Consider the following 25,778-nt stretch of genomic DNA (forward strand, 5'->3'; position numbering starts at 1 on the left):
AAAGGATGTTTGTAGATAAGCTTTCAGATTTTGTCAGATGTGAAACCTGATTGTAGCACAAAAAAGAATACTCCAGAAATACTCCAGAGGTAGTGATTTTTTTTTTTTTTTTTGGCACCAAATCAGTTTTATTTCACAGGCTTCAAATTGTTAGCCACTGGCTTAGAGGTTTGTGTTCCAGTGCCCCCAGGAGGTAGAAGGTCGTGTTGGATTTCCTGGAACTGGAAGTACAGGTGGTTGTGGTTCATAGACATGCGTGCTGGGAACAACTTAGGTCTCTTGGAATAACAGGAAGTGTTCTTCACTGCTGAGCCATATCTTCATCTCCTAGAAAAGGTTGTCCTGAGTGAGTTAATCCAGAAGCAGAAAGACACATATGGTATATACTCTCTTATAGGTGGATATTAGCCATATAATCTCAATATGCATGTTTTTAAAATATAAAGACCTTTAAAGGTTGAATCCTCAATTATATGAGATACAACCAATGACAAATTTTGTTAAATTTTGTTCCGCTTTTTGACAGGAACATGGATAAGAGCACAGCATACACAAAGTCAGGATCAGGTTTTTAGTGCAGCTGTTTAAGCAAGTTTGTTCAAAGTTCATTTAAAACTTTGTTTAAAGTTTGTTTGTTTTTAAATTCTATTTATTTATTTGTTTGTTTATTTAGTTAGTTCACTTTTTCACTTTGTATCCCCTCTGCAGGCCACTCCCTCTTCTTCTCCCAGTCCTACCCACCCTCCCTCTTCTCCCTCTGTGCCCTTTCCCTAATCTCCTGATAGGGGAGGACCTCCTCCTCTTCTATCTGAGCCTAATTTATCAGGTCTCATCAGGGCTGGCTGCATCATCTTCCTGTTTGGCCTGGCAATGCTGCACCCCACAGAGGGAAGTGATAAAAGCCTTGGCCACTGAGTTCATGTCAGAGACAGTCCCTGTATCCCTTACTAGAGATCCCACTTGGAAACTGAGAAGCCTATGATTTCCTTTGAACTGAGAGTCTAGGTCCTCTCCATGCATGGTCCTTGCTCGGAGTATCAGCCTTTGCAGGCACCACCTGGACCCAGATTTTTGACTTGCTGGAGAGGTTGTGAAGGAAGGGAAACTCCCCTCCATTGCTGGTGGGAATGTAACTTGTCCAACCACTTTTGAAATCAGTCTGGCTCTTTCTGAGAAAATTAGGAATAGTGCTACCTCAAGATCTAGCTACACCACTCCTACACATAAACCCAAAAGATGCTCGACCATTCAATAAGGACATTTGCTCAATTATGTCCATAGCAGCTTTATTTGTAATAGCCAGAATTTGGAAAAAAACAAACAAACAAATAAAAAACACAGATGTCCTCCAATTGAAGAATTGATGAAGAAATTATGATATATTTGCACAATGGACTACTACATAGCAATTAAAAACAAGGAAATAATGAAATTTGTAGACAAATGGATGGAACTAGAAAAGATCATCCTGAGTGAGTTAACCCAGAAGCAGAAAGACACATATGGTGTATACTCTATGTGCACACACACAAAAATAAATCTAAAGAATGTATATGCATACACATGTTCAAATTTATGACCATTGAAAATAAATTAAGGTCATGAATCTAAGTATTATATCAAACAGGTATCTTTTCACACAGGCTATGTTAGCCATCAAAGCATTTTACTGTTTAATTTAAATGTATTCATGTAGTAGTAGTAGCAGCAGCAGTAAAAGACCTCTGCACTGATGTAGCCCATGGCAGTTCAGTATCCAAGTTGGTTCCATTGTAATAGGAACAGGAACTGTCTCTGACATGAACTGATTGGCCTGCTCTGTTTTACTCATTTTTAAGAATCTCACGAATTTGTACAATAGGTTTTGATCCTGTCAACCCTCATTCCTCTCTAACTCCTTTGGGGAACCCTCACCTGCCCTACCACCCCTATGTCCTGTATTCATTAGTCACTGAGTCCATTCATGGTTGACCATATGGAGGTGAACTGCTGATCATCTACTGGATCCTTGGCAATCTAGCAATTCTCTATAAAAATATTTACTTTCCACACCTCAGAAACCCTCAACTGTCAAAATTCTTCAGTTGTTCATAGAGTTTGCAACATCCCAGATATGCTGGGATGTTAGGTGGCTTGATTTTCATTACTCATAATGAACTAAAAATCTTACAAATGGAAAAGCAGTATCTGTATTACAACTATTACAACCAGGACATTCAGCCTTTTAACGCTTGTGTGTATGTACATATTAAGAAGGAACAGAACAGAATGTAGTCTTAGGGATATTTGAACAGATTCTAACATGCCTTTCATGATAGAATAGGAGATCTCCAGGCATGAGGTTTACCATCGTATACATTTCTCAAGAAGATTAACAAGAAACTGAAAATGACAAGCAGTGACAAAGAGGTATAAAAACGAGAAAAACGTATTTACAAAGTTCATGTTACATAAGACAACAAAGTTAGCTGATAGTATATGAAAATGATTGATAAGGTGAAAAACGGCAGAGGGCACATTAGCCTTGTTATTAAAGATAGATTAAAATGTAATATATATATACATATATGGATATGGATACATACATACATGGATACATACACACACACACACACACACACACACACACACACACATATACACATATATCCATGCCATTTCAATATTAGTTTGTTACTACCTAATCTGGTATCTCTGATCCTTATCGCAATTTCACCCATATTTTTATCATAAAATGTCTCAATTTTTAGTAACAAAAGAACTTAAAGAAGTTTCTCAAAACCAACAGCAGAAAAACAGAAAGAGACTAAGAAGACTGTTCTGAGGCTGACAGCTGAATCACCTCACTTACAGTTTTTTCAGACTCAGGTAATATAGCAGAGATCAGTGCATGACAGCACACCACTCCCTCTTCTTCTTTCCCAGAAATTAAACCCATAGAAAGCTAAAAAGTTAGATGAATTCCCAATCTTCAAAAGAAGTGAAGGTAAAAGGAACATTTTTTTGTTCTTTGCCTCTGGCCAAAACGACTACATTCCTGCTGGCACAGGGCTACCTACCTGGGAATATTTGACAATTTGAGTACCATTAGAGGCTGAGAAAACCTTCTATTTCCCAGAAAGAAAGATGCTGTATTTCCAGCTGATTTTTGAGAAAAGCATAGGTCTTGAGAAGGGAGAAAAGTACACTGCAGGGGCATTTAACAAGCTAGTCTGGTCCTCTAGTCCTTTACCACACTGTAAATGTGAACAGAGCAACACAAGACATCAACAAGCTCAGCAAGTCTCCAGATACCCAGACTCTATGAAACTGGATGAACCAGTTCTTAGCAGGATTTTAGTGAACTACAGTTCAGCCTCAACACAGGAGGGTCAAACTACGGTTATCAGACCATCACTGTGTCTGCACAACAAGGGAAAGCAAAGTTCCCCTGAACAGTTCCAAGTTGTCCTTGCTCAGAGTAACCCTTCCTTGTTTTCTATGCAACTGATACACTGTTGTCCATAGCATAATCTTGAACGTTGAAAACACCATGTCTCAAATCAATAAAATCATCTAAATCTTGAAAAAGAACAGTCTTAAACAGCAGCTAGTCAAGAAAATAGTAGATACCAGAAACATCCTAAACTTGATTCAATTAATGTAATTCCACAGGGACTTTAAAAATGATCTGTTCATGATAATAGAGAATATTCTTAGTAAAAGAGAAGTTTTTAAAACATGTATTTTATTTATTGTATTTTTTGTGTGTGCATGCATGTGTCACAGCATGTGATTATAAAGGTCAGAGAACAATTTAGAAGAGTTGCTTTTCTCCTTCATCCACCATATGGTACTTGTGGCTCTAATTCAGGCCATCCTGCTTGGTGGCAAACACTTTCAAACTCTAAGCCACCGTGCTGGCCCCAGACAAAAGTAATAAAACCCCAGTTATACTTCTAATGTGGTCAGAACGATTCAAATGGGTATGCCGGAATAAAAAAAAAAAAATGTTAGAAACATATTAGAATCTTCAACAGTGAATTAAATGCAAACAGCTCCACAGAGAACAAATTCAATGAGAATCCAAAAATTGAAATTACACACATTATTGTCAAACTTCTGGAAACGAAACAAAATAGAGTTCTAATGAAAGTATTATTTAAAAAAAAAAAAACAGAAACAAAAACAGAAGAAAACAAAAAATAACAAACCTCTCTCTCCCTCCCCATGCCCCGTGTCTGTGTGTGTGTGTGTGTGTGTGTGTGTGTGTGTGTGTGCAGGTGTGTCAGAACTGGATGTTGGTTCTCACCTACCATCTTGTTTCAGACATGTCCCCATTGTTATCTGCTGCATACAGAAAGCTGGCTGTGTTGTGGACTTTTGAGGATTCTTCTATCTTCTGCCTATAGAAATGATGGCATTGCAGAACTGCCCACTGAGCCACATCATCAGCTCCAAATTCACTTCATTTTTTCATCTTTTAAGAGGATTAAAAGAATGTCTAATTGACTTCTCAAAGGAAGTATTATACAAAAGCCAAAGATCTTTTAAATATTTTTATTTTATTTTTATTTATTTGTTTATTACAGTTTATTCACTTTGTATCCCAGCTGTAGCCCCTTCCTCTTCTCCCAATCCCACTCACTCTCCCTCTTCTCCCCTTATGTCCCTTCCATAGTCCACTGATAGGGGAGGACCTCCCCCCTTCCCTCTGACCCTAGCCTATCAGGTCTCATCAGGACTGGCTGCAGTATCCTCCTCTGAGGCCTGGCAAGGCTGCTCCCACCTCGGTGAGGGGGGATTCAAAGAGCCAGCCACTGAGTTCATGTCAGAGACAGCCCCTGTTCCCCTCATGAAGGAACCCACTTGGAATCTGAGCAGTCTATGAACAGGGGGTCTAGGTCCTCTTCATGCATGGTCCTTGGTTTGAGTATAGGTTTCTGCAGGCCCCTTGGGCCCAGGTATTTTGGCTCTGTTGTTCTACAGAGTGCAGAAAATCTTTATAATATTTTAACTTCACTTTTATATTTTGTGAAAACTATTAAAGTCCATATTGTACCTCATGCTCATGCCTTCTGCTGTAAAAGTTGTTTCTATTTTCCCAGATGATGGGATAAGATGAAAGCTATATCCATGCTTTATAAATACATGGCTTGGGCTGAGCACAGAGAATTTCTATGTAACTATCCCTAGGCCTAGGCTTGAAAGCCATCTAGCTGCCATCTAATCTTCTTCAAGCCTGGAACTTGAAGACATTAGCTTTCAGTCTGTCTGCTAACCTAGGCCTAGAATGTTTTCAGGCTCTGAGACTAACTGCTGAATAACCTCACATTTTCTAATTCTTTTTTAACTCTGGCTGGCTGGTTCAACTCAGCTATTCTGTCTCAAACTCCTCTCCTATGTGACTGTTTCAAACTTGCTTCTCTCTACTTCTCACAGAATTGCTCTGCCTGGAAAAACTGCCTCGGAACTCCATGACCTGAACTGCAGGAATCCGTCTGCACTCATGCACTGCACTAAACTGCATCAAACCATACTGTACTCACAGACTCTACTGTGCTGTCTCCATGAACTCTCTTACTCACTCTCTGTACTGCTCTTAAGTACCTTCTCTTTTTTGTCTATTCTGGTGTATTCTATCTCTGATTCTTTCTGTCAAATCTTTCTCTAATTCCTTATTTTGTCTGCCCTTCAATTAAATGTCTCTGTTTGGGATTAAAGGTGTGTACTAAATTCCAGCCAGAGGGATTAAAGGTGTGTACTGGGGGCCTGTCTATGTTCTATCTGGATCACACAGACCTAGGTCTTTGGATTTGATCCCTTGCCAGAGTAGCCATGTTGCTGGATTAAAATTCTACTGGATTAAAATTCTATATGGACTTGTCTATGTAATGTTAGGCCTAGAAACCTGAGATATATGAATGAAACCAACTCTTCCTATTGCCTTTTTCTTTAAGTCTTCAAAGTCATCCAAGAGCAAACATTAGGTGAAATTTACAAGGCTGGAGGAGAAAGTCTGTGCTTTTCTTTGTGGATGCCAGTCCTGTTTGCATTATTCCAGCCCATAATCTCCATGTTTATCTTCTAAATTCCTCTGCTCTTCTGCTATTAATCTCATCTGCATTCTGAAAGAAGGACAGCACAGCTTCCTTAAGGTCTGAGGGTCAGCTCTTCAGTACCATGCCGCCAGCTTTCGAAGAGGCAACAATCCCAGTCTCTTTATACAATCCAGCTAGAAATACCTAGTGGAATTCAAGAGCAAGGATTTTAATCTAATGGATTAGATCTAATAGACCCCTTATGTGGATGTCCCTGTTGTCTCAATTTCTTCCTGTCTCGATCTATTTTCCCAGAGACCAACTCAATTTGAATTTTCAAAATCCAAGCCTAATAATAGGTCCTGTGTTTACTATCTGTGTACTGTTGTGACAACTGTGGTGTATCATCCACATCCATGTGTTCATTTAATAATTTAACACCATTGCTTTTAGAAACTTGAGTCTCGATATCTTTGTTTCCCTAATTGGTAAAGTGCACAGATGTCACTGTTAGGCTATTTTTGTCTGCTGACCAATATTAAGTTTTGCTGTTAAGCTTTACTGGCAAAACATATCCCTTTCTAATTACGATTATGTTACTATTGATTAAAGTTATTATCTAAGAAAGTTTCTACTACTATTACCTTACTAATATACTGTGAAGAATAATAAGTGCTGGAAGTAAGAAAACAATGAATCCACAAAGAAGAAAGAGAGCTGAATGTTGACTTCTTTTGTCAGTAGTCTTAGGAACATGCTCCTGTATAATTTTTTTTTTCCTTTTCAGTTTTTTTTTTTTTTTTTTTTTTCATCAAACTTGCTTTGGGAAAAAAAAAATTGGTTGGTCGCTCCCACAACTTCTGTACCACCTTCACCCTAGCACATCTTGCAGACTGGAAAATTGGTAGGTTGAAGGTTTTGTGGCTGTGTAGGTGCCCCAGTCCCTTCACTGTAAATTTGGTCTGGTTACAGGGGCTGGCTGGTTCAGGCTCCATATCCTCATTACTAGAAGTCTTCACTGGGATCACCCTTATAGATTCCAGGGAGTTTCCATTGCACTAGTTTTCTACATTGGCCCCGAACCCCCCCCCCATCATCTCTCCCAGTACTCTCTCTATCCCCCCTTCCCCACCACCTGATTCTTCCTGTTCCCATCCAGACTAAATATCAATCTATCTTCAAAATCTATTCTATTTCTCATTCTGAGGGAAATTCATGCATCCCTGACTCTCGAGCCCTCTGTGTTACTTAGCCTCTTTAGATTTGTGGATTGTAGCATGAATATTCTTTACAGCTAATATCGATGTATACGTGAGTACATTTCATCTTTGTCTTTCTGGGTCTGGGTTAATTTACTCAGGATTTTTTTTTTCTAGTTTCATACATTTGTTCTTTGAGACAAAGCTACATCTATCTTTGTATTCAGCTTCCATTTTGTTTCTAAGGTAAAATCAAGTTCAAATTTTTAAACTTTTCAACTCTTCTTCCTGGAAGCAGCTGTTCATAGCTGAACTATATTTTTCTCTGATTCGATAGTGTCATAACTCATAATATGTTATCTACATGCTTGGTTACACTCTGGTTGCACCCTTCTTATTTACACATCTGACTACTTGTTGTACTCTAGAACACCCTAAGCACTTCCTCACTTACCTCACTTAGGACCACCTACCTTAAAGGTTAGATGATAATACTTTTATCTAGTTAGATAAAAACATAATATTCATTTGTATTTAGCCAAAATGTGTTAATGACCTCCCCATACCTTTTGCATTCGGTTCTTTCTATAAAACCCCTGCTGTGAGACCTAGTCAAAGTCACAGTTAGGCTCCTGAGTCTTTTCGATCAGCTTGGAAAAGGCATTCCAATAAACCATCCATATCTAACTGAGACCAGTGTATGAGTGGTTTGTACAGCTATTCTTATACTAGAAAAATGTCATTATTTTAACATCTGAATAATACTCCATTGTGTAAACGTACCAATTTTTCTTTATTCGTGTTTTGGTTAAGGGATATCTAGGTTGTTTTTAGTTTCTGATTGTTATGAACAAAGCTGCTATGAACATAGTTGAGGAAGTGTCCTTGTTATAAAATGGGGCATTCTTTGGGTATATGCTAAGGAGTGAGTGATCTAGCTAGTTCTTGAGGTAGACTGATTTCCAATTTTCTGAGAAACCATCATATTTATTTCTAAAGTGGTTGTACAAGTTTTCCCTTCCACCAGCAACGGAGGAGTATTCCCCTTGCTCCACATCCTAGCCAGCATGAGCTGTCATTTTTACTTTTGATCTTAGCCATTCTGTCAGGTATAAGATGGAATCTCAAAGTCCTTTTGATTTGCATTTCCCTGAAGGCTAAGGATGTTGAACATTTTTGAAGTGTTTCTCAGCCATTTGAGGTTCCTCTGTTGAGAATTCTCTATTTGAAACTGTATCCCATTTTTAATTGGACTATTTGATTTGCTTATGTTTAGTTTCTTGAGTTCTTCATATATTTTGGATATTAGCCTTCTATCAGAGGTGGGGTTGGTGAAAATCTTTTTCTAATCCTGTAGGCTGCCATTTTGTCCTACTGATGGTGCCCTTTGCTTTTACAAAAACTTGTCGGTTTCATGAGGTCTCATTTATTAATTGTCAGTCTTAGTGCCTGTCCTATAAGTTTTCTGATCCGGAAGTTGTCTCCTGTGCCAATGCATCCAAGGCTATTTCCACTTTCTCTTCTGTAAGGTTCTATGTATCTGGTTTTCCTTGAGGTCTTTGATCAACTTGGATTTGAGTTTTGTTCAAGGTGATAAATATGGGTCAGTTTGCATTCTTCCAAGTGTGGACATCTGGTCCAACTTGAGAACCATGCTATGAGAAGGAACCCACACCTGACACTGGCTGGATGGCTAGTAACCAGAGTCTGGATAGCCTGGAGACCTAAAATTAAACCACACAGGACTGCCAAAAACAAATCAGTGAAATACTTTCTAATGATATTCTGCTATGCTCAGAGACTGGAGCCTATCATAATCATCATCAGAGGCTTCTACCTGCAACTTATAGGGGCAGATGTAGAGATCATCAGCCAAACATTAGACAGAGCTCAGAGAATCCAGCTAAAGAGGAAGATAAAAGATTTTAAGAGGCATGGAGGTCAAGAACACCAAGAGAACACAACCCACAGAGTCAACTAAGCAGGACTCACAGAGACTGAACTGACAGTCAGGGAGCCTGTACGGTTCTGAACTAGGTCTTCTGCATGTGTTATGGTTGTGTAGCTGTTTTCGTGGGACTTCTAATAGTGACAGCAAGGCTGTCTCTGACTCTTTTCATGCTTCTGGAACCCCTTTTCTCCTACTGGGTTGCCTTGTCCAGCCTTGATTCATACATAGTATGCAACTGGTTTTACTGTAACTTGTTATGCCATGTTTGGTTGATATCTCTGGGAAGCCTGCTCTTTTTTGAAGGAAAACAGAGGAGGAGAGGATCAGAAGGAGATAGAAAGTGTAGGGCAGAAACTGGAAGAAGAAGAGAGTGAAGAAACTGATCAGAACGTAATATATGAGAGAAAGTTTAAAAATAAATTATTTAACAAAATGAAAAATGATTCCTCAGTATCAGATATACAAATATTTACCTGGCTTATATAAGCTAAATAATTAACTGTTTCAAACAAGTCTACAATCTCTCAAAAATATAAAATTGAGTCTAGAAACTGAACTTTGTCTATGTATCACTTCTTTTTTTGTTTTGTCATAGTCTACTTTAAGCCTGAGAAAATAATTTGGAATTATTGAGTAATATATATTTATCATACTAAAGTGTGATGTGATAAACAGAGATGATTTTTCAGTCTGTGTGTGTTGCATTCTGTGATGTTTTTCCAGGTCTCCTTCTGTGAGTCATCTTTGGCATGTGACAAATCTGAACTTTCTATACAATAGCCTATAACCACTTGTTTTAATTTTACTTTTATTGATGTGCTAAAATACCCTGTCAAAAACAAACAATCAAACAAACAAAAAACAACTTAGTGGAGAAAAAGCTTATTTTTTTTTGTATTTTTTTTTTCTTATCAGTTACATTTTATTAACTCTGTACCCCAGCCGTGTCCCGATCCCTCATTCCCTCCCAGTCCCTCCCTCCCTCCCTCCTCTCCACCGTGCCCCTTGCCAAGTCCACTGATAGGGGGGACCTCCTCCCCATTCATCTGATCCTGTTTTATCAGGTATCTTCAGGACTGGCTGCAAAGCTCTCCTCTGTGGCCTAACAGGACTGCTCCTCCCTTGGGGGGTGGGGAGGCCAAAGAGCCAGTCATTGAGTTCCTGTTAGAAATAGTCCTTGTTCCCCTCACTATGGGAAACCAATTGGTTACTGAGCTACCACAGGCTACACCTGAGCAGAGGTTCTAGGTTACTTTCATACATGGTCCTTGGTTGCATGTCAGTCTCAGAAAAGACCCTGTGCCCAGATATCTTTGGTCCTTGTGGAGCTCCTATCCTTTCCTCATCAGACTAACTCCCCTTCTTTCTTATGATTCCCTGTACTCTGCCAAAGGTTTGGTCATGAGTCTTTGCTTTGAAAACACTGCTAGTTAGAGTCTTTCCAATGCGCTCAGTAGACTCCTGTCATACGTTCAATGCACATCCCATCTTGAAATCTGTACACCTAAAAAAAGATAATCAAGAGAGTGGACATGGGGTAAGATGATCAATCCTCGTTTAGAATGACAGATGAGAAAAGGCTTATTTCAGTTCATAATTTCAAGTATCGTCCACCATTGTGAAGAAGTGAGAACTTCAAACTGAAAGAAACTGAAACAGCTAGTCAAATTCCAAGTCAGGAACAGACGGAGAATGAATTAATGTATGCCAACTGTTTGGATCCTCTCCAGACCTATATACTCTGGGACCCACAATGGGCTGGCTGTTCCACTTCAGTTATGTAATCAAAATAATGGCCTATAACATGCTACAGATAATACCCCAACGAGGCATCATATGTGAGTGAACAAACAAAATCTCCAGAATCTAGAATGAGTCATTGGCCAAAGGCATAACACACTCCACTCCAACTGTAGGCTACTGCCAACATTATTGGTTACCCTCCACAACCTGGAGGTAAGACCTCACTGATGAAGACATCACACACTTACAACTTTCAGCCTGTGGAAACAGAGCTAGGGCACAAATAGAAGCATCATCCATAGTGGCCAACATTCACAGTGCTGGAGAGAGAAAAGTAACCATCTCACCCACCTAAGAATGCTGAGAACTACAGTCATGTTTTCAAGTTTTAACTCTTTCATGAAGAATGATTGAAATATGTTTGTATTTATTTAAAAAAATAATTTTTCCTCTGGTCCATCTAGGGGTGTACTTATTAACATGTTACTTACTAAAACGTTCCTTTTGGCAACCAATAAATAAAAATTAAATAAATTAATAGATGCTAATTGTTTTGCAAGTTCTGATTATTTCTAGGGGCATAGATATTGCTGATTAGTCATTAAATGATCAAGCAATTTACCTGGCTCTCCTGTGAAAACACTGATGAAATATATGTGCATAGAGAGGTCATTGGGACCAGCTTTCTCTTTCACAGGTTTATTTTTTGCTTCTATGGTATCTCTATCATTATTCAGCCTAGTTCTTCAAGTCTTTGTTCCAATAGTAGCTCTCACATTCTTCCTCCTGGGAGTTCTTCTCTCAACTTTGTAACAACGCAATTGAGTCATGAAAATAAGGGGGAAAAGAGGCACAGGGCTGCACCAGGCTTCAAGAACTAGTTATTCCAGAAAAGATGTCTGAAATTGGATGCTATGACACAGCGTGTAATGAGGTCCCCGAAGGAACTGGAAGGGTTATATATAAACATTGCCGTACCTCTTCTTTTACATGCTAGTTACTTTTGTGGTGTTGGAGCACTGCACAGTGGACCGTTACACACGAGGTTAGCCTTGAAGACACTAATGAATCCTCAGGTGGTGCTGAACACCTTCAGCTTGTGCTCACTGAACTGCAGGGCAAATATGAGAGCATGTGTCTGTCCATCAGTGGTTTACTGCGCTGAGTCCTCAAAAATGCTACTAGGTTCTCACAGTCCATGGACCTCCAAGGCAGACCAGTGAAAGTAATCAGAAAGCCTGTTCACAATAAGCTCTCTGAAATTGCCTCAGACAAAAATCCACACCAAAAACAAAACAAAACAAAACCAACAACAAAAACCCAACATTTAAAAGTAATGTCTGAATATTTGCTTTAGGAACCACCACACAGGACATTAAGGGGGGAGGGTAAACAGTTGAAATATGACAATCATGGTTTTATATTATATTTCAGTACATAAATATATATAGATGTAATTATATGATGAAATCATAGCAACTATTAAGTACTTTTGCTTTATGTATGTTACAAAGATGTTGCTTTAAAATGTGTTTGTGTCTAAGCTAGGAAAGATAAAATTTATAATTAGTTTAGGTGTTCAAATAATCAGTGATGTGTATCTGTAATTTGTAGATGTTTTTTCATAGAACGCACTTAAGACTACATCTGAAGTTGGATGCTATGACGTGGAGTGTGATGAGGTCCCAGAAGGAACTGGAAGGATTATATATAAACATTGCCGTATCTCTTCTTTTACCTGTGAGCTATTTTTGTGATGTTGGAGCACTGCATAGTGGACAATTATAGTAGATGTGAATATATTTTTTTCTCAAACATTAAGTACATATGAACCTCTAAACTCAGGATTTGCATCTTAAAAGTTAAGAGTAGGCTAATTATTTGTATACAGCACCATTGTGACTATGAAGGTAAATATATTAAAAAATGCCTACCATATTACTTGCCTTCAGTAAACGAAATATTATTAATTTGTTTCACCTCCCATTATTAAACAAGAAACAATTGAAATTTTGTGTAAATTTAAAAATAGTAGTGTCTGACATTCTTGATGCACAGAATACTCAACACACACACACACACACAGAAAGGAGAAATGTGGTTTGGTGAAATAACAGCATAATAACGTTGCCATTATATCTGATATCTACCGATACTCTATGCTTCAAAAGATCCTCAAATTCAAATCCAAACTAGGTCATGTACATTTTGAGATTCTATAGATATTTCAACTACCAGGGACTTTTAGTCAAAAGACTTTTTCACTGCCCCAATAACCGCATTCTCCACAGCTTAGAATCCCAGGGGGAAATACAACTGCAAACTTTGCTGAGCTCAACTTAGTCTGAGTTAAAATGAGATCCACGTGGGAGGCAGTACAGCTTGGAATGTTCACATACAATACGGGGTACATCTTTAATGCACGGAAGGGCTCACTGGGAGTAGAAGACATGAAAGCTAGCGAGACCAAAACTGATGTTGGGAGCAAAGCTGCCCTGTGAAAGCAGAGCTGATTTGTGTTGCAGAAACATAGAAGTAGATAAGAGAGAAGTAGATAAGAGTACAGAGAAGTAGATAAGAGTACATCACAATTTGCCCTTGAATTGGAAAACATGTTGGTTGCTTGAATATCAGTGCTAGCTCTTAAATTCATTACCAGTTACATTTTGGACTTCCCTATAAAGAATCTCTGATAGATTGTAACAACTGGATCCATCAGTGTTTCATTAAACCAATATTAATTAAATGTTTCCACCTTTTAGGAGGCCTTGTTAGATCCTTATTAGCCCTGACAGATCATTATTTTCAGCAGAACATGGTCAAAATCCAGCAATGAGCACTGAGATGCAATCAGGCACCAGTGTATGCTGGAATTAATAATTATAGTAAATTGGCTGTAATGAATAATTTATAGTGTAAATTCTTATGCAATTTGCTATGGTAACCCAAAGGAAGAGTTCGGCTGTATTTTAACAAAGCATGAGTTACCAGGAGGAAAATAATGGATAAAATAATAGAAAGCACACTATCACACTTGGCGATAGTGAAGTACAAAAAGGTAAAAATATGAAATGCTATCATCACTGTCATTATTAATTTACCTTCATTATTTATCAAGAGGGGCAAAGGCCTTCAACATGCTTATACAAGCTGTAGAAAATTAACTGCTTACTCCTGAGAAGTTAACAAAAAGAAAAACAAAATACAACAAAACAACAAGGTTAGCAAAAGACGCTTGCCAAAGGAAGCATTTCTATTCCCTAAGGGACCAGTGAGTGTGTTGGTTTGTGGGTTCTATTCTGAAGAAGAAAATGAAAAAAACATATTCAAGGTCTTGTTTTTTTCTATTCTGTCTTCATAGAAAAGATAAAATAGATCAGATGTTATAGATTAATGAGACGCTGCTGAGAATGATATTCCTGAAGAATCTGTACTGTGCGTGTAGAAAATATCCAGCCACAACTTTTACCGTATATTGAATGTGCCTCTATATCCATCAATGTTATGTTTATTAACATTATAAAAACAGCAAGTAGAAAAGAACACTTAAGCCCTAAGAAACCAGATAGTTTAATTTAGCTAGAGAAGTAGAAAGAATGATCCCTGAGTACTGCAATGTCTACCACTTGTAGACTGTTCCACTGCCTCATTTACTATATATCATTATATATTATGTACTTAAAAACATATATTCATATAGGTAATTAAAATTCAATATATTTGCATGAGAGTGTTCTGGTGTGTGCATGTTCATGTGTGTGCAAGTGTGCATGAGCACATGTGTGTGTACATGTGAGTTTGGAGGACAGCTGTGGGTGTCATCACTCAGGCGCCCTCCAAAAGGCCTCTTACTGCTCTGGAACTTGCCAACTGGGTTAGAATGGCTGTCCACCGAGCTTCAGAGACTGGCTGTTTCTTCCTCCTCAGTGCTGGTATTATAAATGTACACCTCCTCGTCTAGAATTTTTTTAACGTAAGTCCTGTCGATGAGACTCAGTTACTCATGCTTGCAAGGCAAACACACCACACTATCATCTCCCCACCTAAAAGTTTTTACATTTTTCTTTAATTTTGACCTGACAAACTTTGCTATAAGTTTGCTACTTACTAAAAATAAGACAATCACACTTTTATAACTGATATCTGTCAGTACACACTCAGATAGCTTACTTGTACTTGATTTTTCACATTAATTGTTGTATATTCTATTTGTAACATTTCCAATTGTATCTGTTGCCTAAGATCCAAGCCCAAATAAACCTCAGCATTTCATTGTAAGAAATACTTCTTTTTGGTGGTAGGAATTCAAATAAATCAAATGCAGTTTGAAGATTTGGTAAGTGGGTTATTTCACTATGGACTTTCCACACAGGAATGCCATCACCAGTCTTTTATGACTAGAAACAAGAAACGATAGGCAGCACCAAACACTGGGGTCATCATTTCATACATGGCATGTCTCCTCTTCTGCACCGGAGTCCAGCTAATGCCTTAAATATATAAATATCCATAATAATGAAATTAGAAACTTAGAAAGTTTAAGAAAATATACCCCTATACCCATAAAAGGAAGTTATGTCTGAATTTAAATTCAGGTCAATCTGCCTTTGTACTTCACTGATAACGGTTGTGCTCCTCTTACAGACAGAAGCAGGATACAGCGCTCTCTCATCTTTTCAGACTGTCTTCATACATATCAACAGCTTTCCCATGGGATAACTAATGTCCTCAATTTATAACAATATTTGTTTGACAGACAGTTTACATCTAATGAAGACCAATTACCCCTGGGATCTGTTACCATTCACATTAACCTTATTGCTCATCTAGAGGTGAAGGCAGCATTTGATATGGTAAAGGAATAGAGCACAAAGAAAAATAAAAATAGGATGAAGTTTTGGTGGCCTGATACAAAAATAAATTTTCCTAATTACCTATTTCCATGCCCAATTCTCACCTTGGGATCAGTCTGGGTGACAGCTGAATGAGTGTAAATCTTGAGTATCTTGAGCAGAGCTGCCTGAGGACACCCTAACTTCACTACTGATCATCAGAACATCTGAATTTTAAAACAGTGGTCCAGCCTGGTGGTTACATTGTACCAATCAATGTCAATCCCTCCCAGTTTTACTACAAGTAGCATTCTGTCAAAAAGTTGTTACAAGAAAGTGGAAATGTTTCTAAGTTCTTCCTTCTTTAAAGAAAAGAGTTCATTTTCTCTGTACTTAGGGTCCCTGATTTTTAAATCTCCTCGTTTTAAAATTAAAGCCTCTGCACTTAGTAATTATTCGATAAAGATTTGTAGTAATGATGATGATATCTATGATGTCATCTCTTGAATATTATTGTCCTCAGAAATAAAAATAGAAATAAATGTCAGGAACTTAAATTAAGAGAAGTCTACATAAATATTGCTTCCATATTAACTAAATAAGGATATAGATTCCCTTTTTAGGATACCTTTCACAAAATATGTTTTCTTAATCAGCCACAAGAATTACATAAAAACAAAGGACAGAAAATAGTTTCATAAAGTGGTTGATTTAGCTATCCTATGCCTTTCAGGGAGGATTATTAGTAGTACTAATAAATCACCATGCTCACAGATGCAGAAAGAGCTAGAGTATAGCTGCCAGGGCATATATTGAGACAATAGATGCCTTTGCAACAGTTTTAACTGCCCTGCAACAGATTGTGCCCTAAAGCAGTAAGTATCCCATACACAGGAGGTTATTTAGCTTTTCATTTTTTTCTAAGTAAACATATAAATAAACAGACATATATACACACAACTTCAAAATCATTCTATATCGTTCTTAGGTTTAGGAAATCAGAGTTTTTGCAAAGGTTAGGTCATAGGAAAACAGTATAAACCCAAAAGCTGTCATATTTCTGTGACTATTTGAGAAAGTACACCACACAAAAGGCACCCTTACAAAAAGCATGGATGGGGATGCAAGCATAAGAAACAATGCTCTCAGATTCAGATTATGAAGACAGAGTTGGGGTAAGATATTCTCAAATGTTACTGCATACCCTGACGTTACATAGATTCTGTCCAGCAAATGTGCATTTAGCACTTAGCATTTCTATCAGAAAAAAAAACGTGAGAGAAAAAAACAAAACAAAACAGAACAGAACTTTTTTTAAATTTTATTTTATTAATTATACTTTATTCACTTTGTATCCCCCCATAAGCTCCTCCCTCCTCCGCTCCCAAGCCAACCCTCACTCCCCCTTCTTCACGCATGCTCCTACCCAAGTCTACTGATAAGGGAGGACCTCCTCTCCTTCCTTCTGATTCTTAAAAAACGCCACAGAGGAGACAGTGCAGCCAGTCTTGATGAGACCTGATAGGCTAGGGTCAGAAAGAAGGGGAGGAAGACCTCCCCTAGTGGACTATGGGAGGAGCATAGGGGAAGAAGAGGAAGGGAGGGTGGGATAGGGAGGAGACACGGGAGTGGGCCACAGCTGGAATACAACGTGAATAAATTGAAACAAGTAATTAATATATATATATATTTTCATTCTCAGGCAGAACGTTACCAACCTGAAATGAAAATTTCAAAGGGACTATCAAGTTTCACAAAGGTTGGGGGAACAGCTGATTTTTAATATCCTGAGCATACATTCGTTCATGCTGCAAGGTTTTGGCTCTTTTTCTAAAGCAGAGGGAAAGAAACCCAGCCTGTTTCAGTGTTCTACTCCTATGGGGTGACCTATTTGAACAAAGACAACTCTTTCAAAAGCCTTTTCTCTACACTTTGAGAATATGCCTGTCTGTCTCTGTAAAACCCAAAGGCTGACAGGATATTATGTCTTCCTCAGGATCTTCAGGAGTTAGAGTTTGACTGTGCTATTTTGCTGGTGCTTGCATCTTATTAATTTCTGTCTCGTTAAAGCTATATGTTCAACTATTCAATAGAAATGGTAATCATATCTATGCTGCGGACTAATTGTGACAATTAACTGGTATTAATTTTGAAAATGTCACCCGAAAGTGATGAAAGTGAGAAATACAGAAAGATCACCATCTTCTCAGCTTTTCCCTTAGGATGATCTTCCTGAGGGAAATCTCTGAAACAAAGCAACACATGACAAAAGACATTCTGGCACAGGGTCAAGAAGCCATCTTTCATCATACGATATCAATATCCTGTAGTGGGTTGGTTTCTTCAATGGCTGACCCTGTGATTACCATCACGAAGGTCATCTCTGACCTTTAAATATAAACTTAAGTAAAAGGAATGAAATCCAGAGCCCCTCATCTTTGCTCAGATTCTTAAGTTTGTTTCCAACTGAAGTCCAGGAATGCTCTACCTAAAGAAGTTATTTAGTCATCCAAAGTTAGGTATGATGCTTCCTAGCATGTTCCTTTTTGTTCCCTTAGGAATCTCAACAACTGGCACATGACTGACCAGAGGAAAATTACACATCCATGTGATTCCACATCACAAACTATTACATTAATTTCTTTCTTTGTTGCTATGACCAAATGCCTGACAAAGTTTTTCAGAAGAAAAAGGTTAATTTGGGTTCACAATTTGAAGATGTAGTTGATGATCATGGTTGGAAAGCTATAAGCTATGGCCTAAGTAACATAACACCAACACATTTTCTTCACCATCAGGAAGTAATAAGAGATGAATTCTGGTGCTCAGTTGGCTGTCTTTCTATTTCCTTTTTTTTTTCTTTTTCTTCAGAGATTCCAGCTCACAAGACAGTTCACACCCAAAATAGATTGTCCTTCCTCATGTAAGTTTCTCTGGAAATACCTTCATAGACCATAACTTATAGTGTGTCTCCTAGGTGATTCTAAATCCAGTCATGTTGGCACTGACATTAACCATCACAGCCAAATATTTAGATACCAACCTCTTTCATCCTAATACCTGACGTTATTTTGGCAGATGTATTATCACTTGGCAAACGTATACAGGAGTCTGTAAAGGGACAAACTACTACTTGAATACAGAAAAGCTTTAAGACTTTTGAGAAACAAAATAGAAGTCATTAAGAAGGACCAATTGACTTATTGAGAAAAAATATTTGATAACAATGCTGAGCTGTCTCTGCCATCAGAAAACAAAAAGCAAAAACTCATATCTGATGCAATGAAGTCTAATGATAAAAGAGAACTTCTGAAGTATTAAAATAAGAAATAACAATAATGTGAAAATAAAAGCAGACATGAGCAAAAAAGTGGTAGAGTAAGTAGCACACATATTTCAAAGAAAATGTTATCTTCTCTGGACATGGCTGAGCTATTGGAGCATGTGGGGCAACCAAAGAACAGGTGAAAACAAGCAAGCATCATGTCAGTTCAGAACAGGTTATGTTCATGTGGTTTCAAGGGACCCAGATGTTCTTCAGAGGATAAGATACCTTGATATTGCCTCTTACAACCTAGGACATTTGCTTCTGAAATGAGTTTTTTGGGAGATTATTGGTCTTAACATTTGAATTTTTTGTCTCTTTGCCTTTATCTTCTAACTGCTAAAATTCAAGGCATGCTCCATCATGCTGGGATTTTGTGGTGCTGGGATCAAACTTGGGGTTTCACACATAGTAGAGAGGTACTGTACCAACTAAATTATATCCCTATCCTCATCCTGTTGTTTTATTGGTCACTCCATGTCTATTAGGCACTAACATTGTCAGAGCACAGTGCATGAGAGGGAGATGACCTTTTTAGTTAGTGACTGTTTACTAATTACAAGGTCCCATGTCCCTGTCCATCTATCCCAAATGAATATGAAGCTTTTAGAGTGGGTAGAGGTCATAGTTTCTCCATCTCAGCCTCCTTCTCATCACTTTTGCCTAAAACATTAAATTTCTGTACATGTTGTAAAGACAGACCCCTTCAGTGTGAAACCTAGTGGCTTTCCTCTTAGCAACCTTACTTTCTTTGGTCATAAGATGGGGACTGTGATCAATCCTATCTCAACGATTCTTATGAAGAGTGGATAATCATTGTAGAACATCCAGCCCAGGCCCTGGCAGAGGGAAGACTCCCAGTGGATATAAATAAAAGGTTTATGAATCAGAAGAAAAGAACAGTAACTAAAACACAACTCTATCCAATTATTGAATAGTATTCCAAATTTAATTTTTTAATGCTGCAATAAGAGAAAGGTGTAGGAAGAACTTGTCGTATGTTTTTAGTAAAATCCATTGCCTTCATTTGCAGTGGATCACAATAATTGAGGCTGTCGGTGTGTTTGACCCATAAAGAGTAACCTTGATGCTTATTTGTTATGTATTCAGTTTTGTCTGCCATAGCTCAATCTTAAATATTAATGGGAAGAAGAAAATCTACAAAATCCCTCCAGCTGCACTGTAGGAGTCTGGTGCATTATAGCTAGTGGCAATGAATATAATCATCATTCCTGTGCTAATTTCTTAAGACAGCAACAAACATTGAGGCAAATAATTTAAAGAATGCTAGAAAGAAAATTGACAATTTGCATATGCAAAGCATGCAGCTTAGGCTCTGGGAGACTCCTTCCTGAGGTTAGCATATTTAACAATGTAGGACAAGTAATCTTTGAAACACAGGGAGAAATTTCTTGGTTAGCTTCAGTCAGAAAGGGTGTGCTGTCAGTGGTACCCAACTAGAAAATTCTTGAAAGCGAAGGCTGGTTTGCTGAGTGTCAGTGTGTCTGCTCTTTAAAAAATATTCTTCACCAATATATTTTTTAAATCAGTTCTTGTCTCCACCAATTACTAAGTGAATAACTTTCTCCCTTGACTGTCTCATGGGAATGAAATGGTAGCTCTATAGTATAATCTTGAAAGAATTACTTTTACAGTCATTGAAAAATACTTGCATCATGATACATGCTTAATGTATGATACTTATAATTATTTTGTCAGTAATAAAGCTGGCTTATGGGCATTCCAAAAGTACTCAAGAATTCTCAGATAAAGGTCTAAACTGCTAGAAATTTATGTTTGAAATAGAACATCAAAAGTGTCTCTAATATTTAGTAAGTGACACATAAAAAAGAGTAATTAAATAATATTAAATCTATAGAAGAAATTGTTATGATTTAGTTTAAAATAACACAACAGTTATGATATGACTGAGTTTTATTGGATGAGGTGGAGAGAGAGAAAGGAGAGAGACATGGTGGGGCCTCCCAGGAAAGAAAGAGAGACAGTGAGATTGCAAGGGAGGACAGACCAGAGACAGAGAAGTAAGAAGCAGGGGTCCTTTTATTCCTGGCTCCTGGAAGGGTGGCCAATAAGGACATCACAGGTGCCTAAGTAACCTGGAGTGGGCTAGTACATCAAGATTTATGAACTGACTTTCCTCTCTTCCACTATACATTAAAAAAAAGAGGGAGTAGGGATTAGGGATGGGTGGCAAGGTGGGAATGAGGACATTGGACCGCTTCTCCTGCAGGACAAGTTAAAGCATGTAAATGTAGGTTCATTAGAGGCAGCTCTTGTCTGCCATGCAAGGGGCTAAGAGAGAAAGTGGAAGACCAAAGAATTTAAAATTAGTTTTTCGGGTTATTGAATTAAAGTTTAAAGCACAAGCCTGAACAAAGGCCAGACAGGTGAAGATATGTCCAGTGACCTGCAGGGAAGAACCAGGCTTACTGCATTCTTTTCCTACCCATTAGAAATATGGTTGCTAGAAAACCAGCCCAGATTGCCACTTTCTCTAGAATAGACAAACAAGGGAAGCCAGACCATTAACGGTTTGGGGCCTTCCTATAGCCAATTAATTAAAAATGCAACTTCCCCTTTTCTATTTCAACCATAGACACTTGACAAGCAGGAATTCCTCTGCTTTGGGTGCACTAGGAGGGACCGGAATCTTTAAATCAACCACCAACCTGTACATGGGTCTCTTGGCTTTCAAACTTTGTGGTAGTGAGGGTATGAGCCCAAGCTATAGCTTGTAATAAAAACATTTTCCCTTCCTCATCTCCTCCCATGCCTCTCTCCAAGTCCATTGAGAGGGGAGGTCCTCTTCTCCTTCCATCTGACTCTAGCCTATCAGGTCTCATAATGGCTGACTGCATTGTCTTCCTCTGTTGCCTGATAAGGCTGCTACCCCCTCAGGGGGAGGTGTTCAAAGAGCCAGCCACTGATTTCATGTCAAAAACAATCCCTGTTCCCCTTACTAGGGAACCCATTTGGATACTGAATTGCCATGGGCTACATCTGTGCAGGAGTTCTAGGTTATCTCCATGAATGGTCCTTGGTTGGAGTATCAGTCTCAGAAAAAGACCCCTGTGCCCAGATTTTTTGGTTCTATTGCTCTCCCTGTGGAGTTCCTGTCCCCTCCATGTCTTTCTAGCTCCACCTTCTTTCATAAGATTCCCTGCACTCTGGAATGAGGGAGAGGGCTACAGCTGGGATACAAAGTGAATAAACTGTAATTAATATAAAAAATAATAAATATCCTCATGTGTTTTGCAACAGACAAGACTCTGGTGATATTTTGGGGTCTCCTGAATGTGGCAGAACAAAAGAAAGGGAGGAGGGGGTAAAAGCACCAAAATGCCCAAATTACATGGTGAGAAGAAGGGGAAGCTCCTGTCCTGGAAAGTTCAGGGTAGAGGGTTGAGTTTGCCAACCATGAACAGCAGCAGTTAGAAACCGAGGAGTGCTGGGAGAACATGGAACTGTCTGTCCTGGGCCTGAAGCACACCAGGAATATCATAGAGTCTTTATTATTTGAGGATCTGTATTGAATTCACTAAGATTTCCTTAAATAGCAATGGCTGGATAAGCAGATAGCAATTGATTTGTGAATGTTTTTCATAATTCTTCTTGATGTTACAATTATGATTCTTTAGGAAGGTCCATGATTATTGTATGAGGAATCTAACATGCAATTACAGTATGGTGTGATTCACTCTTGTAAAAACAGTCACTGCTCTTACAAGCGTCGTATTTAAAGGCATGATGCTGATATGAAATAAGTAGTGGGATTTTGTTTTGTTTGATTAAGTAAGCTTTGGAAAAGTATTTTCAGTAACAGATGTCTAAAATTAGTCAACTAATAAAGAAGCAACATGGACAAAGACTTAAGTACCACAGTTTCACAGTGCTTTGGACTATAGACCGTGTGAGAGCAGTGGAGGTAGACAGTACCAAGACTGGAAAACTGAAACATGTTTCCAAACCATAGAAACAAAATGTGGACCACAAAGACGCTGCTCAGACTTTTGTGAAAATGAAAGTCTCCCTACCCTTAAAATCTAGAATAATGAAAATAAGAACATATAGAAAGGAAAAACTCCATGTACTTTTTAAAGTATTTAAATAAATATAAAGTGACTTATTGAAAATCGCAGAAAAAAAACCAAAAGCAATTTGGGTGTTGACAGAATCCAGGCCTTATGAGAAGTGAAGAAAAGAATATTCTACAAAATAGAAATAGAAAGAACTCTGCTAAACTTGCTCTATGAGGCCACAGTCATCCTGATACCTAAGCCACACAAGGACCCAACAAAGAAAGGGACCAAGTTCCCTTATGAACACCGATGCAGAAATACTCAACAAAATACTTGTAAACCAAAACCAAAACAAATCAAGAACAGTAAAGTTGGCTTCATCCCAGGGATACAAGGGTGGCTCAATATATAAAAATCCATCAGTATAATCCACCTCTTCATGTTAAGTTTTGGAGAGATCAGAGATCAAAGGCACATATCTAAACATAGTAAAGACAGTATACAACAAGACTAACACCAATATCAAATTAAATGGAGAGAAACTTAAAGCAATCTTACTAAAATCAGAGACAAGACAAGGCTTCCCACTCTCTTCATCTACCTTCAATATTGTACTTTAATTTCTAGCTAGAGCAATAAGAAAACTAAAGGAAATCAAGAAGATACAAATTAAAAAGGAAGATATCAAAGCATCAATATTCGCAGATGATATGATAGTATACGTAAGTGACCCCCATAGCTCTATCAGGGAACTCATTTAGCTGATAAACACCTTCAGTAAAGTGGCTGGCTTCCCATAAAAGGACTCATTGTCCACAGGGCTAAAGAGCTTTAGGTATACCTTATTTACATGTACATATGACTCACAGTTACATTATTTATTCAAGTCACATACATCAAAAAACAATTTGGATGCTGATTTGTGTTTTTTTCTTTTCTCATAGCACAGGTCACAAACTCCATGCTGTATAGTCTTGTTTAGAGAAGATTGTAGATTAATTTTTTTTGAGAAATTCGTGAACTACCTTTAAATAACTTCATGTAGGTTCATACCACTAATGAATTCTCAAAGAAAACGGACAGTCTCTCAGAAGATACCCATGTTCCTTATGACCTCTAAATTCTGCCAGCTGACTCATGGTGTTCATGGTGTTCATTTATATTCATATATCCTTGGTCATAACAAAGACCAAGAGAACAGCAGTTGGATACTTATGATGGAGAGTTCATCAAAGAAGAAGGAAAGAAAGACTAAAATTAGAGAAGCCTAGTGTTCTAAGTGTCTTATAGGATTATGTTGACAGGTCTGGTTTCATTAGCTTACTACCTCATTTAACAAACTAAATATCAAAAACTTACACTTAAGGAGGGGAATTGGCCCAGTCAGTAAGAGTACTCCTGTACAAGGACCTGAGATTGACTCCCCAGAGCACATATTAAAAAAAAAAGATGGACGTGTTTGTAAACATTTGGAAATGCCATGGCAAGTAATGTCCCTTGTCCAGGTTCAGTGTACAGTCAGCCTAGTGTAAATGGAAAGATTCAAGTTCAGTGAGAGACCTTATCTCAAGGGAATAAGGTAGAAAACAACAGACAAAAGTAACTAATGTTCTTTTCTAACCTGAGCATAGTATGTACACTCTCTTGTACACATACAGCCACCGCAAATACACACACACACACACACACACACACACACACACACACACACAAATAGATACACAGATGCTCACATACACACGTGCTTGCCTTTTTAATAATCTTTATAAAAGAATGAGAAGAAATGTTACACATATCCAGAATATCACAGGAAGAAACTGGAATAACTAAAGGCTATTTTGCAACTCTCATATAATTTCAATGATCATATTACAAATTTGTACAGCCTAAATTGAACATCTGTTTTACTTATTGACCAGGAAAATAAAAAAATAAAAAAATTAAATACAACTAATGAATTTTTACAAAGCAAAGTGCATAATCTTATCTCACAGCTAGAAAGAACTGACACCTCAAGTAAGAAGTAAACACTAGGATTTGAAGATTATCATATTTTAATTTGAAATATCTTTTAAAAAGAGTTAAAATACTCTTTTATTTCCCCTTGTTACTCTATTAATGAGAGCTAGGAAATTGAAGCAACACAAATGTCCTACAAAAAATAAATGGATAATGAACATGTGGTACATTTACACAATGAAATACTATGCAGCTATAAAAAATCATGAAATTTTCAAGTAAATGCATAGAATTAGAAGATACACTGAGTGAGATAATGCAGGCTCAGAGGGACAAATGCTGCTTGTTCTCTCTTAATATTCAGGTTGTATTATATATCTGAAGATTCCTAAGAATCCAGAAGAGTAAAAAGTGACTGCAGGAAGAAAAAAGATGAGAGAAAGACAATGAGAGATACATCCTATGAAGAAGGAAATGGGAATAATGGAGGCAGACTTAAACTTAGGAGGAGGGATGAAGGATAATGAAGATGGAGAGGAACAGAAGACATAAAATAACAATAACAAAAAATTTTAAAAACCCATAGGGAAATGTATTCTTTTATAAGCCTACTTAATACATACATATAATGCATATGTATCATGGATATATAGATGAAAGATAGATAGATAGATAGATAGATAGATAGATAGATAGATAGATAGATAGA

The sequence above is a fragment of the Psammomys obesus genome, unplaced genomic scaffold (assembly GCF_907164565.1).
Source record: "Psammomys obesus unplaced genomic scaffold, mPsaObe1.curated_primary_1811, whole genome shotgun sequence".
Lineage (NCBI taxonomy): Eukaryota > Metazoa > Chordata > Mammalia > Rodentia > Muridae > Psammomys > Psammomys obesus.